This window comes from Rhipicephalus microplus, unplaced genomic scaffold (genome assembly GCF_043290135.1).
Source record: "Rhipicephalus microplus isolate Deutch F79 unplaced genomic scaffold, USDA_Rmic scaffold_960, whole genome shotgun sequence".
In the NCBI taxonomy this organism is placed as follows: Eukaryota; Metazoa; Arthropoda; class Arachnida; order Ixodida; family Ixodidae; genus Rhipicephalus; species Rhipicephalus microplus.
Window position 1 is genome coordinate 1 of NW_027465511.1, and position 15,000 is coordinate 15,000.

The window sequence follows — 15,000 nt, forward strand, 5'->3', positions numbered from 1 at the left end:
TTTCCTCCGCTTAGTGATATGCTTAAATTCAGCGGGTTGTCTCGCCTGATCTGAGGTCGACAGCGGATACATTCGCTTCCATCAACTTCCTGCACGACCGCGTGCGCTCGCCCTACCAAGTGCGCCCGCAACCCTGTACAGGGCCACTTCTTCACAAGGCTGGCAATCGGCTTCCCCGCTGCACGCGTGCGGCGCACAACCGGTGTGACGTGGAAGTGACGGGACACGTTCGTAAACCCATCGCGAACCGAGTACGACGCCCTACCAAGTGCGCCCGCAACCCTGTACAGGGTCACATCTTCACAAGGCTGGCAAGCGGCATTCCGCTGCGCGCGTGCGTCGTCCGAGCAGTTGCGTGATAAACGACCGTGTCGAAAGCCCAAACACCGCCGAGGCCAGTCGCCGCCGCCGCAAGGGCAGCCACGCAGCCTGGCGAGAGGCATCGTCTCGTGTAGCGTCGCCCCCGCCCCAACTGGAGTGGCCCAGTTTTTTGAACGGGACGGGAACTGCGAAGCACTTAGACCGACGGCGGACTACGACGAGAACGCCTTAAGCTTCGCCAACGTTTCGCCAACTCGTGCGGGAGACTTTTTCCGCTTCGCGGCAAGTCGTCGCGCCGTGCTCTCCGCATCAACCGCGTACGCAGCGAACCGCAAACGTCGGGCGCAGCCTCCTCACCTCCCTGCGCTTTGCGCGCGAACGTTCCCTGTTCGCGCGGCAAAGCCTGGAGGAGGCACGGCCCCGCAGCGTGTTCGAGCGCCCGGTCTACGGGACACCCTGCTTACTTCGAGGGCAACAAGCGCAACGCAAGGCTGCGATCTCGCGCACTTTGCGCACGGCTGGAGAAGCTTTGCTGGCCGGCTTTCGCTCCTCGTGTTTACCGTGCGTTAAAGTTGCGCGTCCGTGGCTCTCGCAGCTCTTGCGCGCCCGGTCGCAGAGAGGAGTACGCAACCTCGACCGCACTTTCCCTGCAGGCTTCCTTCCGACTCGAAGTCCTGCGGCGGTCTCAACGAGGTGCCACATCCTCAATGCAGTCGGTCGCCCCCGTTTCGGTTGGGCTCTGGCACGACGGTCGCCACCGTCTCGCCCTTGAGTGGCCGCTGTTGGCGCTCGCTGTGAGGTGTTCAGCGTGCTGTCCGTGTTGCCGACGCGGTCAAAACGAGTCGACGGCTCACGTTCCCTTGTGCGCCGAAGGCTCTCTTGATATGTGATCCGACCCTCAGACAGACGAAGCCAAGGGAAGACCCAAGGCCGCAATGTGCGTTCAAAGAATCAGTGCTCAGTGTGTCCTGCAATTCACACCAAGTCTCGCAGCTGGCTGCGTTCTTCATCGACCCGAGAACCGAGTGATCCACCGCTTAGAGTCGTGAAAAAGTGTTTGTTCAATTCCGTACAGTCAAAACCAAACGTTTCTGGCACTCGGCCAAACAGTGGCCAAGAAGGGCGCTTTTCAGCGCACGCTTGGACTCCAAAACTCTGCCGCGCCTTTTTCGGCTGCCGCAAATCGAGCAAACGGTGTGTTTCGGACGGCGTTTCGCTTTCGCTACTTGCGAGTGCTTTCGTGGTCCACCCCTCTATAAATACTCGGGAGGCGTCGAAGCCGGTTCTCCAAGCCGGACCCGTAGGTATCGTTGTGTGCTCGCTCTCATTGGCCCGCCTAACCAGAAAATGCCTGCGGTACACCCATTTGGATAAGAGTGCACGCAGATGCGGGCCTCGACGGCTACACATTTCCTCGGGCGGCCGCCTCCCGGCCTCCGTGGAGCGCGGGATGCACGGTCCCATCGACAAGCCTCTCCCGTTTTTACCGTGGCGTCGCGGTTCACCACGGCAGGCGGGTCGGTCTCCTCCGCATATAAAAAGGGGGACCCCCGCTTTTTGTTCCACGAAATCGCACAAGCTTTTTTCGCATCCACGGTTTGCCACCGCACACCAAAATGCCGATCCGGCTGCCTACTTTAGCCAACAGGTGGAGCCAGGCGCGCCGTACTTGCGCGGCACTTCCCACGTCCACCGAAGTCGGTGCCAAGGACCACTTTCGGCGCCGGAGCCGCGTACGAGCCTACTCGAGGCGGAAGAACGAAGCCAGCAAGGGCCTGGCCGCAAGTGCGTTCAATTGTCGGGACGTCCAAGTCCCTCGTTCTTCCGTGCTTCCTCTTTCGGCAAGTCGTTGCGGCACCTTCCCAAAGCGCGCAGACCCGCTAATCGCGACGAGCGCGACGTGGCCGTGCCGCCTTTCCCTCGGCAGCAAGCAAAACGCCTGGCAACGTCGACGCTCCCCTAACCGCGATCTCGCACCGTGTTTCGTGTGGCGAATTCAAAAGCCGGCCGGCGCTGCTGCAACCATTACGGTCGGTACGCATACGCCGCGGAGGGCGGGACGGTCATCGGAGCGTGCGGTTCCTCCATCGAGTACTGCGCACCTCGGCCGTCGCATCGCCGTGCCATGACCGGCCGCGCGTCAACGCGAACCGGTGCCAGCGAGATCCCTCGCCTGCAAGAACCGACCGGCAGCCTCCGTCACCCGAGGACGCGGAGGCGCTTGCCGCGGACGGCGGGACGGTATGCACTGGTGCACAGCGGACCCGTCACATCGCCAGTTCCTTGACCGACCGCCGACGCTTGTGCCGTTCCTCTCGTACTTGGCAGTCGCCGCGCGATTGTCGGGTCTCGTTCTTGCACGCTCGAACGGTCGGGAGGGCACTCGGCTGGCGTTTCGGGAACGCGCAGCCTCGCCTTCTACCGACGTAACCACGACTCGCCGTTCGCGCTCCGCCGCTCCTGTTTACAGTACTAGGCGGTCCCGCAGCGGTCGGGTCGCGCATTTCGAGCGCTTCGAGCCACGGTGCAGTGGCGGGTCGAAAGCCGACCTATGAGTGCGTTGCGCCGTTTGTACCCGCGTCCGCCACCTGGCCGACCGTCCAAGGTCGCGGTGTTGGCGTCCGCTGGGCGCAACAATTTGTCACGGGGTGCCGCTCCACATTCAGGCAGCCCCGTGGGGAAAAGCCGACCCCGCGTCCAAACGGGGTCAGCGGCAGAAAGTGTCGGGCGCAGACGCAGCTGAGGCGCTCACCCTTCACAATCCGTTAATGATCCTTCCGCAGGTTCACCTACGGAAACCTTGTTACGACTTTTACTTCCTCTAAATGATCAAGTTTGGTCATCTTTCCAACAGACCGGCGCAACCGAAAGGCCGCGCCGGACATCGGTCCGAAGACCTCACTAAATCATTCAATCGGTAGTAGCGACGGGCGGTGTGTACAAAGGGCAGGGACGTAATCAACGCGAGCTTATGACTCGCGCTTACTGGGAATTCCTCGTTCAAGGGGAACAATTGCAAGCCCCTATCCCAATCACGAAAGAAGTTCCACGGGTTACCCAGTCTTTTCAGACAGGGATAAAGACACGCTGCTTCCTTCAGTGTAGCGCGCGTGCGGCCCCGGACATCTAAGGGCATCACAGACCTGTTATTGCTCTGTTTCGTGCGGCTAGGAGCCGCTTGTCCCTCTAAGAAGGTTGTAAGGTGCTGGGAACCCCGCACCTATTTAATAGGCTAGAGTCTCGTTCGTTATCGGAATTAACCAGACAAATCGCTCCACCAACTAAGAACGGCCATGCACCACCATCCACCGAATCAAGAAAGAGCTCTCAATCTGTCAATCCTCCCAGTGTCCGGGCCGGGTAAGTTTTCCCGTGTTGAGTCAAATTAAGCCGCAGGCTCCACTCCTGGTGGTGCCCTTCCGTCAATTCCTTTAAGTTTCAGCTTTGCAACCATACTTCCCCCGGAACCCAAATACTTTGGTTTCCCGGAAGCTGCCCGCCGAGTCATTTGAGTAACTCAGGCGGATCGCTGGTTGGCATCGTTTATGGTCAGAACTAGGGCGGTATCTGATCGCCTTCGAACCTCTGACTTTCGTTCTTGATCAATGAAAACATTCTTGGCAAATGCTTTCGCAGTAGTTCGTCTTGCGACGGTCCAAGAATTTCACCTCTAGCGCCGCAATACGAATGCCCCCGTCCGTCCCTCTTAATCATTACCTCGTATTCCAAAAACCAACAGAACAGAAACGAGGTCTTGTTCTATTATTCCATGCAAGTTTATTCAGGCGACTCGCCTGCGTTGAGCACTCTAATTTTTTCAAAGTAAAAGCACCGGCCATCTCGAGGCACACAATGAAGTGCACCAAGAAAGAACCGGCATGATGTTCAGTCCGAGCCGTCGCATCGGGTAGATGCACTACTCGTCTGGAACTGAGATCCAACTACGAGCTTTTTAACCGCAGCAGCTTTAGTATACGCTATTGGAGCTGGAATTACCGCGGCTGCTGGCACCAGACTTGCCCTCCAATTGATCCTCGTTAAAGGATTTAGAGTGTACTCATTTCAATTACGGGGCCTCAAAAGAGTCCCGTATTGTTATTTTTCGTCACTACCTCCCCGTGCCGGGAGTGGGTAATTTGCGCGCCTGCTGCCTTCCTTGGATGTGGTAGCCGTTTCTCAGGCTCCCTCTCCGGAATCGAACCCTGATTCTCCGTTACCCGTAACAACCATGGTAAGCAAGTAACCTACCATCGAAAGTTGATAAGGCAGACACTTGAAAGAAACGTCGCCGGCTCGTGGCCATGCGATCAGCACAAAGTTATCCAGAGTCACCACACAATACGGGCCGAAACCCGATCGATCTTGGTCTAATAAAAGCACCCGTTACCCAAAGGGCTCCAGGCTCACTGCATGTATTAGCTCTAGAATTGCCACAGTTATCCAAGTAGGAAGAAACGATCTAAGGAACCATAACTGATTTAATGAGCCATTCGCGGTTTCGCCTTATTTCGGCATGTACTTAGACATGCATGGCTTAATCTTTGAGACAAGCATATGATTACTGGCAGGATCAACCAGGTAATCGTTCGACTGCGCGTCCGTCCTCGCCTTCGGCGGGCCGGACGCAGTCTGTGTGCGGCGGAGGCCACCTTCAGGCGCCCCAACACGCTTATTTTGCACTCCGAGATGACGGCGTTCGAGCTCGCTACGGCACAACCTTCCCGAAAGACGAGTGGGAGCCGTGCGGCAAGAAGCACGTTCATGCTCGCTCTTTTTCGTTGCATCGACTCGGTCGCGCCGTGCGGGTTGCCCAAGCCCGCTGCACTGTCGGTGGACCGGCCGGAACTAGCAACGGAGCCGAGACTGCAAAGCCGCCAGACGACGGGTCACGCCCGCGTCTTCGGCGCTTTCGCATCTGAATCGCCCGAGGACGACACGGAACACACCTCGATATCGTGGTAAAACGGCACCGTCCGACAACCAGCCCCTAACGCATCAAGCGGATGAGGCTGCAGACGACTGCCGTGGATTCCCCTGGAGCAGACCCGAGGACACGCTTGACGAGGCCGAAGCCCGCCGCATATCAGACACCCGGTCGCTTTCGCGTACGCCGCTCACGAGAACCCCCACATAATAGCAGCGATAAGTACCCAGACCTCCTTGGGCACTAATACGAGCGTACTCGAGAAAATTTCACCGCGGGTGTGCCCCGAAACGTGTGGCACGTTGAGCGTGCCACAAGTCTACGTCGCTCTCAAACCCGCCGAGGTCGTAGAATTTGCGACCCTACTCACGAAATTCCCACCGAGGATACGGCCGCAAACGTACCGCACCTTGGGTAGGCCACGAGTTTGTGCAACACTACGCTGACGGCACAGCACCGAGGTCGTGCGCGCACGCACGGGAAAATTCCGCCGCGGTTTCTGCCGAAAACGTGAGGCACCACGACTCTCCGCAAGTTCGCGTCGACTGCGAAAGACCGAAGTCGTGAACGACGTGTCCGCTACTCGCCGCCGACACGCTGGACACCAAACGTACAACGACTCGACGGCGTCGTAGAGGCCCACGACGCGGTTTTCCTTAACGACGTCTCGGCGTGGCACCGACAGGTTAGAACGGCCGACCAACGTTCCCTGTCCGCCGTTCGGCTCAGTCGAAGGGCTCGGCGACTTCGGCAACGCTGCGAAGCCGCACGGTGACGCACGCCATGTCCCCATTTTTTTTTTTTTTTTCTTTCTGCGTCTGCCGGGGTGCCCCTATAATAGCAGCGATAAGCACCCAGACCGCCGTGGGTCGCTCGCCCCGGCTGACGTGGTTTTTCGTACTCCTGCGGCGGTCGCCGTCAAGCACGTCCAAATACGCTACTTTCGTGGGCGCATTCACGCTCTTTCGCTTCGCCGGAGTGCCAGCACTCACTCTGCCAAAAACGGCGAACATCCGAGCGGCGGTTCCCACTTTTGCGTCGGCGTCGCAAACCCCGCCCCGGCAGACGAGGTTTGCCGTACTCGTGCGACGGTGGCCGGCGGGCACGTCGAAAGACGCCGATATCGTGCGCGAATTGGCGCACCTTGGCTTCACCGGAGTGCCGCCACTGACTCCTCCAAAAACGGCGAAGATCCGAGCGGCGCTTCCCACTTTCGCATCGGCGTCCCGAACTCCGCCCCGGCTGACGCGGTTTACCGTACTCGTGCGACGGTCGCCGGCGAGCACGTGGAAAGACGCCGATATCGTGCCCGAATCGGCTCCGTTCGGCTTCGCCGGAGTGCCAGCACTGGCTCGGCGAAAGACGACGAACATCCGAGCGACGGTTCTCACTATTGCGTACGCGTCGCAAACCCCGCCCCGGCAGACGCACTTTGCCGTACTCGTGCGACGGTCGCCGGCGAGCACGTAGAAAGACGCCGATATCGTGCCGGAATCGGCCCCGTTTGGCTTCGCCGGAGTGCCAGCACTCACTCGGCCACAAACGGCGAACATCCGAGCGGCGGTTCCCACTTAGCCGTCGGCGTCCCGAACTCCGCCCCGGCAGACGCGGTTGCCGAGCTCGTGCGACTAGCGACCGCGAAGCCGTCTCGCGACGCCGCTTTCGTGCGCGGCTCCCACTGCGACCTGGGTCACCCGAGGTCGACGAGCAAGAAAGAATGTCGAAAAAAAATTTTTTTTTTTTTTGCGTCTGCCGGGGTGCCCCTATAATAGCAGCGATAAGCACCCAGACCGCCATGGGTCGCTCGCCCCGGCTGACGTGGTTTTTCGTTTTCCTGCGGTGGTCGTCGTCAAGCACGTCCAAACACGCCACTTTCGTGGGCGCATTCGCGCTCTTTCGCTTCGCCGGAGTGCCAGCACTCACTCTGCCAAAAACGGCGAACATCCTAGTGGCGGTTCCCACTTTTGCGTCGGCGTCGCCAACCCCGCCCCGGCATACGCGGTTTGCCGTACTCGTGCGGCGGTGGCCGGCGGGCACGTCGAAAGACACCGATATCGTGCGCGAGTCGATGCTTCTTGGTCTCGCAGGAGGGCCGCCACTCACTCCTGCAAAAACGGCGAAGATCCGAGCGGCGCTTCCCACTTTTTCGTCGGCATCGCAAACCTCGCCCCGGCAGACGCGCTTTGCCGTACTCGTGCGACGGTCGCCGGCGAGCACGTCGAAATACGCCGATATCGTGCCCGAATCGGCCCCGTTTCGCTTCGCCGGAGTGCCAGCACTCACTCGGCCAAAAACGGCGAACATCCGAGCAGCGGTACCCACTTAGCCGTCGGCATCCCGAACTCCGCGCCGGCTGACGCGGTTGCCGAGCTCGTGCGACTAGCGACCGCGAACGCGTCTCGCGACGCCGCTTTCGTGCGCGGCTCCCATTGCGACCTGGGTTACCCGAGCTCGACCAGCAAAAAAGAAGGTCGAAAAAAAATTTTTTTTTTCTGCGTCTGCCGGGGTGCCCCTATAATAGCAGCGATAAGCACCCAGACCGCCGTGGGTCGCTCGCCCCGGCTGACGTGGTTTTTCGTACTCCTGCAGCGGTCGCCGTCAAGCACGTCCAAATACGCCACTTTCGTGGGCGCTTTCGCGCTCTTTCGCGTCGCCGGTGTGCCAGCACTCACTCTGCCAAAAACGGCGAACATCCTAGTGGCGGTTCCCACTTTTGCGTCGGCGTCGCCAACCCCGCCCCGGCATACGCGGTTTGCCGTACTCGTGCGGCGGTGGCCGGCGGGCACGTCGAAAGACACCGATATCGTGCGCGAGTCGATGCTTCTTGGTCTCGCAGGAGGGCCGCCACTCACTCCTGCAAAAACGGCGAAGATCCGAGCGGCGCTTCCCACTTTTTCGTCGGCATCGCAAACCTCGCCCCGGCAGACGCGCTTTGCCGTACTCGTGCGACGGTCGCCGGCGAGCACGTCGAAATACGCCGATATCGTGCCCGAATCGGCCCCGTTTCGCTTCGCCGGAGTGCCAGCACTCACTCGGCCAAAAACGGCGAACATCCGAGCAGCGGTACCCACTTAGCCGTCGGCATCCCGAACTCCGCGCCGGCTGACGCGGTTGCCGAGCTCGTGCGACTAGCGACCGCGAACGCGTCTCGCGACGCCGCTTTCGTGCGCGGCTCCCATTGCGACCTGGGTTACCCGAGCTCGACCAGCAAAAAAGAAGGTCGAAAAAAAATTTTTTTTTTCTGCGTCTGCCGGGGTGCCCCTATAATAGCAGCGATAAGCACCCAGACCGCCGTGGGTCGCTCGCCCCGGCTGACGTGGTTTTTCGTACTCCTGCAGCGGTCGCCGTCAAGCACGTCCAAATACGCCACTTTCGTGGGCGCTTTCGCGCTCTTTCGCGTCGCCGGTGTGCCAGCACTCACTCTGCCAAAAACGGCCAACATCCGAGCGGCGGTTCCCACTTTTGCGTCGGCGTCGTAAACCCCGCCCCGGCAGACGCGGTTTGCCCTACTCGTTCGACGGTCGCCGGCGAGCGCGTCGAAAGACGCCGATATCGTGCGCTAATTGGCGCTCCTTGGCTTCTCCGGAGTGCCGCCACTCACTCCTCCAAAAACGGCGAAGATCCGAGCGGCGTTCTCCACTTTCGCATCGGCGTCCCGAACTCCGCCCGGGCTGACGCGGTTTACCGTACTCGTGCGACGGTCGCCGCCGGGCACGTCGAAAGACGCCGATATCGTGCCGTAATCGGCCCCGTTTGGCTTCGCCCGAGTGCCAGCACTCACTCGGCCAAAAACGGCGAACATCCGAGCAGCGTTTCCCACTTTCGCATCGGCGTCCCGAAGCCCGCCCCGGCAGACGCGGTTTGCCCTACTCGAGCGACGGTCGCCGGCGATCACGTCGAAAGGCGCCGAATTCGTGCACGAATCGATGCTTCTTGGTCTCGCAGGAGGGCCGCCACTCACTCCTGCAAAAACGGCGAAGATCCGAGTTGCGCTTCCCACTTTTTCGTCGGCGTCCCGAACTACGCCCCGGCTGACGCGGTTTACCGTACTCGTGCGACGGTCGCCGGCGGGCACTTCAAAATACGCCGATTTCGTGGGCGCATTCACGCTGTTTCGCTTCCCCGGAGTGCCAACACTCACTCTGCCGAAAGCGGCGATCATCCGAGCGGCGGTTCCCACTTTTGCGTCGGCTTCGCAAACGGCGCCCCGGCAGACGCGCTCGTGCGACGTACTCGTGCGACGGTCGCCGGCGAGCACGTCGAAAGACGCCGATATCGTGCTCGAATCGACCCCGTTTCGCTTCGCCGGAGTGCTGCCAGTCACGGCGCAGAGAACGGCGAACAAGTGTTTTTTTTTTTTTTTCCTAGAATTTGTGTTATAGAAGGCACATTTGATATCGGACGATAATTTTCAACTTTATCACGCGCACCGATTTTCGTGTAGAGGTTTGCAAGTTTATGGGAATTTCTCCACTTGGAATAATGCGATTTAGTAGTACTACGAGAACTTCATGGATGTACTCAAGGGTACGGGGCAAGTCAGTTACGTCAACACCTGCAGATTTTTTACACTTCAAACTGAAAATTGTTGGTTGTGAGTCCTCGTGTGATATTAAAGGCCGATTCGCTAACACATAGAACAAAGAAAGAAAGGAAGAAAAAACGCCCGCGCTCGCTCAAGAAACCTGGGTTCGCAACAAGTGGCAACAACAAGCAACCGAGCGAGTGCGCCAAAACCCGTGGCGGCCGAACAAACGCGAAGTCCCAACCGCGTCAGCCGGGGCGGCACGGGACAGGAAAAATCACTTCAGCCGGGGCGGCGGGGCACCGAATAAACCTCGTCACCTCGTCGCAGGATAAAAGAGGAAACAAAAAGTCTAAACAGCGTCTGCTGGAGCGAATGCGTAATAAAACAACAACAACAACAAAAAAAAAACACCCGCGCTCAAGAAGTCTGCAATCCTCACAAAAGGCGACTGTGACCGAGCAGCGTCAGCCGGGGCCGTGCGGAAACGGAAAAACCGCGACTACCGGGGCGTCGAGGCACCGAAAAATCCACTTCAGCCGCGGCGAAAAAAAAAACAAAAAGAAAGACGGAGGGGGGGGGGGAACCACGTCTGCCGGGGCGAAGGAAAAAAAAAAACGCGTCTGCCGGGGCGAGCCCGGGTGCGGCACCACCGGGAAAACTGTGGCAAACAGACATGGCGATCGAGTGAGTGGGCCGCCAGCCAGGCTCAGCCAAAAAGTGCAAAGTCCGAACTGCGTCAGCCGGGGCGGCAAAAACCGCGTCAGCCGGGGCGGCGCAAAAAACCGCGTCTGCCGGGGCGGCACGAAACCGCGTCAGCCGGGGCGGGGCGAAAACTGCGTCAGCCGGGGCGAAAAGAAAAAAAAAAAACGCGTCTGCCGGGGCAAGCCCGGGTGCGGCACCACCGGGAAAACTGTGGCAAACAGACATGGCGATCGAGTGAGTGGGCCGCCAGCCAGGCACAGCCGAAAAGTGCAAAGTCCGAACCGTGTCAGCCGGGGCGACGCAAAAACCGCGTCAGCCGGGGCGGCGCGAAAACCGCGTCAGCCGGGGCGGCACGAAACCGCGTCAGCCGGGGCGGCGCGAAAACTGCGTCAGCCGGGGCGGCGCGAAAACCTCGTCAGCCGGGGCGAGCGAAAAGGGGGGGGGGGAACCACGTCTGCCGGGGCGAAAGAAAAAAAAACGCGTCTGCCGGGGCGAGCCCGGGTGCGGCACCACCGGGAAGACTGTGGCAAACAGACATGGCGATCGAGTGAGTGGGCCGCCAGCCAGGCTCAGCCCAAAAAGTGCCAAGTCCGAACTGCGTCAGCCGGGGCGGCAAAAACCGCGTCAGCCGGGGCGGCGCGAAAACCGCGTCTGCCGGGGCGGCGCGAAAACTGCGTCTGCCGGGGCGAGCCCGGGTGCGGCACCACCGGGAAAACTGTGGCAAACAGACATGGCGATCGAGTGAGTGGGCCGCCAGCCAGGCACAGCCGAAAAGTGCTAAGTCCGAACTGCGTCTGCCGGGGCGGCACGAAACCGCGTCAGCCGGGGCGGCGCGAAAACCGCGTCTGCCGGGGCGGCACGAAACCGCGTCAGCCGGGGCGGCGCGAAAACTGCGTCAGCCGGGGCGAGCCCGGGTGCGGCACCACCGGGAAAACTGTGGCAAACAGACATGGCGATCGAGTGAGTGGGCCGCCAGCCAGGCACAGCCGAAAAGTGCTAAGTCCGAACTGCGTCTGCCGGGGCGGCACGAAACCGCGTCAGCCGGGGCGGCGCGAAAACCGCGTCTGCCGGGGCGGCACGAAACCGCGTCAGCCGGGGCGGCGCGAAAACTGCGTCAGCCGGGGCGAGCCCGGGTGCGGCACCACCGGGAAAACTGTGGCAAACAGACATGGCGATCGAGTGAGTGGGCCGCCAGCCAGGCACAGCCGAAAAGTGCTAAGTCCGAACTGCGTCAGCCGGGGCGGCAAAAACCGCGTCAGCCGGGGCGGCGCAAAAAACCGCGTCTGCCGGGGCGGCACGAAACCGCGTCAGCCGGGGCGGCGCGAAAACTGCGTCAGCCGGGGCGAAAGAAAAAAAAAAAACGCGTCTGCCGGGGCGAGCCCGGGTGCGGCACCACCGGGAAAACTGTGGCAAACAGACATGGCGATCGAGTGAGTGGGCCGCCAGCCAGGCACAGCCGAAAAGTGCTAAGTCCGAACTGCGTCTGCCGGGGCGGCACGAAACCGCGTCAGCCGGGGCGGCGCGAAAACCGCGTCTGCCGGGGCGGCACGAAACCGCGTCAGCCGGGGCGGCGCGAAAACTGCGTCAGCCGGGGCGAGCCCGGGTGCGGCACCACCGGGAAAACTGTGGCAAACAGACATGGCGATCGAGTGAGTGGGCCGCCAGCCAGGCACAGCCGAAAAGTGCTAAGTCCGAACTGCGTCTGCCGGGGCGGCACGAAACCGCGTCAGCCGGGGCGGCGCGAAAACCGCGTCTGCCGGGGCGGCACGAAACCGCGTCAGCCGGGGCGGCGCGAAAACTGCGTCAGCCGGGGCGAGCCCGGGTGCGGCACCACCGGGAAAACTGTGGCAAACAGACATGGCGATCGAGTGAGTGGGCCGCCAGCCAGGCACAGCCGAAAAGTGCAAAGTCCGAACCGTGTCAGCCGGGGCGACGCAAAAACCGCGTCAGCCGGGGCGGCGCGAAAACCGCGTCAGCCGGGGCGGCACGAAACCGCGTCAGCCGGGGCGGCGCGAAAACTGCGTCAGCCGGGGCGGCGCGAAAACCTCGTCAGCCGGGGCGAGCGAAAAGGGGGGGGGGGAACCACGTCTGCCGGGGCGAAAGAAAAAAAAAACGCGTCTGCCGGGGCGAGCCCGGGTGCGGCACCACCGGGAAGACTGTGGCAAACAGACATGGCGATCGAGTGAGTGGGCCGCCAGCCAGGCTCAGCCCAAAAAGTGCCAAGTCCGAACTGCGTCAGCCGGGGCGGCAAAAACCGCGTCAGCCGGGGCGGCGCGAAAACCGCGTCTGCCGGGGCGGCGCGAAAACTGCGTCAGCCGGGGCGAGCCCGGGTGCGGCACCACCGGGAAAACTGTGGCTAACAGACATGGCGATCGAGTGAGTGGGCCACCAGCCAGGCTCAGCCAAAAAGTGCCAAGTCCGAACTGCGTCAGCCGGGGCGGCAAAAACCGCGTCAGCCGGGGCGGTGCAAAAAAACCGCGTCTGCCGGGGCGGCACGAAACCGCGTCAGCCGGGGCGGCGCGAAAACTGCGTCAGCCGGGGCGAAAGAAAAAAAAAAACGCGTCTGCCGGGGCGAGCCCGGGTGCGGCACCACCGGGAAAACTGTGGCAAACAGACATGGCGATCGAGTGAGTGGGCCGCCAGCCAGGCACAGCCGAAAAGTGCTAAGTCCGAACTGCGTCTGCCGGGGCGGCACGAAACCGCGTCAGCCGGGGCGGCGCGAAAACCGCGTCTGCCGGGGCGGCACGAAACCGCGTCAGCCGGGGCGGCGCGAAAACTGCGTCAGCCGGGGCGAGCCCGGGTGCGGCACCACCGGGAAAACTGTGGCAAACAGACATGGCGATCGAGTGAGTGGGCCGCCAGCCAGGCACAGCCGAAAAGTGCTAAGTCCGAACTGCGTCTGCCGGGGCGGCACGAAACCGCGTCAGCCGGGGCGGCGCGAAAACCGCGTCTGCCGGGGCGGCACGAAACCGCGTCAGCCGGGGCGGCGCGAAAACTGCGTCAGCCGGGGCGAGCCCGGGTGCGGCACCACCGGGAAAACTGTGGCAAACAGACATGGCGATCGAGTGAGTGGGCCGCCAGCCAGGCACAGCCGAAAAGTGCTAAGTCCGAACTGCGTCTGCCGGGGCGGCACGAAACCGCGTCAGCCGGGGCGGCGCGAAAACCGCGTCTGCCGGGGCGGCACGAAACCGCGTCAGCCGGGGCGGCGCGAAAACTGCGTCAGCCGGGGCGAGCCCGGGTGCGGCACCACCGGGAAAACTGTGGCAAACAGACATGGCGATCGAGTGAGTGGGCCGCCAGCCAGGCACAGCCGAAAAGTGCTAAGTCCGAACTGCGTCAGCCGGGGCGGCAAAAACCGCGTCAGCCGGGGCGGCGCAAAAAACCGCGTCTGCCGGGGCGGCACGAAACCGCGTCAGCCGGGGCGGCGCGAAAACTGCGTCAGCCGGGGCGAAAGAAAAAAAAAAAACGCGTCTGCCGGGGCGAGCCCGGGTGCGGCACCACCGGGAAAACTGTGGCAAACAGACATGGCGATCGAGTGAGTGGGCCGCCAGCCAGGCACAGCCGAAAAGTGCTAAGTCCGAACTGCGTCTGCCGGGGCGGCACGAAACCGCGTCAGCCGGGGCGGCGCGAAAACCGCGTCTGCCGGGGCGGCACGAAACCGCGTCAGCCGGGGCGGCGCGAAAACTGCGTCAGCCGGGGCGAGCCCGGGTGCGGCACCACCGGGAAAACTGTGGCAAACAGACATGGCGATTGAGTGAGTGGGCCGCCAGCCAGGCACAGCCGAAAAGTGCTAAGTCCGAACTGCGTCTGCCGGGGCGGCACGAAACCGCGTCAGCCGGGGCGGCGCGAAAACCGCGTCTGCCGGGGCGGCACGAAACCGCGTCAGCCGGGGCGGCGCGAAAACTGCGTCAGCCGGGGCGAGCCCGGGTGCGGCACCACCGGGAAAACTGTGGCAAACAGACATGGCGATCGAGTGAGTGGGCCGCCAGCCAGGCACAGCCGAAAAGTGCTAAGTCCGAACTGCGTCTGCCGGGGCGGCACGAAACCGCGTCAGCCGGGGCGGCGCGAAAACCGCGTCTGCCGGGGCGGCACGAAACCGCGTCAGCCGGGGCGGCGCGAAAACTGCGTCAGCCGGGGCGAGCCCGGGTGCGGCACCACCGGGAAAACTGTGGCAAACAGACATGGCGATCGAGTGAGTGGGCCGCCAGCCAGGCACAGCCGAAAAGTGCAAAGTCCGAACCGTGTCAGCCGGGGCGACGCAAAAACCGCGTCAGCCGGGGCGGCGCGAAAACCGCGTCTGCCGGGGCGGCACGAAACCGCGTCAGCCGGGGCGGCGCGAAAACTGCGTCAGCCGGGGCGAGCCCGGGTGCGGCACCACCGGGAAAACTGTGGCAAACAGACATGGCGATCGAGTGAGTGGGCCGCCAGCCAGGCACAGCCGAAAAGTGCTAAGTCCGAACTGCGTCAGCCGGGGCGGCAAAAACCGCGTCAGCCGGGGCGGCGCAAAAACCGCGTCTGCCGGGGC

The 15,000-nt window shown here is 62.2% G+C and overlaps 2 non-coding genes across 2 annotated transcripts; both read right to left on the bottom strand.

The window, feature by feature from the left end:
• Positions 1 to 1,213: 1,213 nt before the first annotated feature.
• Positions 1,214 to 1,366, bottom strand: LOC142795937 (5.8S ribosomal RNA). The gene has a single exon (XR_012893423.1). It is a non-coding gene; the product is annotated as a 5.8S ribosomal RNA (ribosomal RNA).
• Positions 1,367 to 3,087: 1,721 nt separating this feature from the next.
• Positions 3,088 to 4,902, bottom strand: LOC142795940 (small subunit ribosomal RNA). The gene has a single exon (XR_012893427.1). It is a non-coding gene; the product is annotated as a small subunit ribosomal RNA (ribosomal RNA).
• Between the last annotated feature and the right edge of the window lie 10,098 nt (positions 4,903 to 15,000).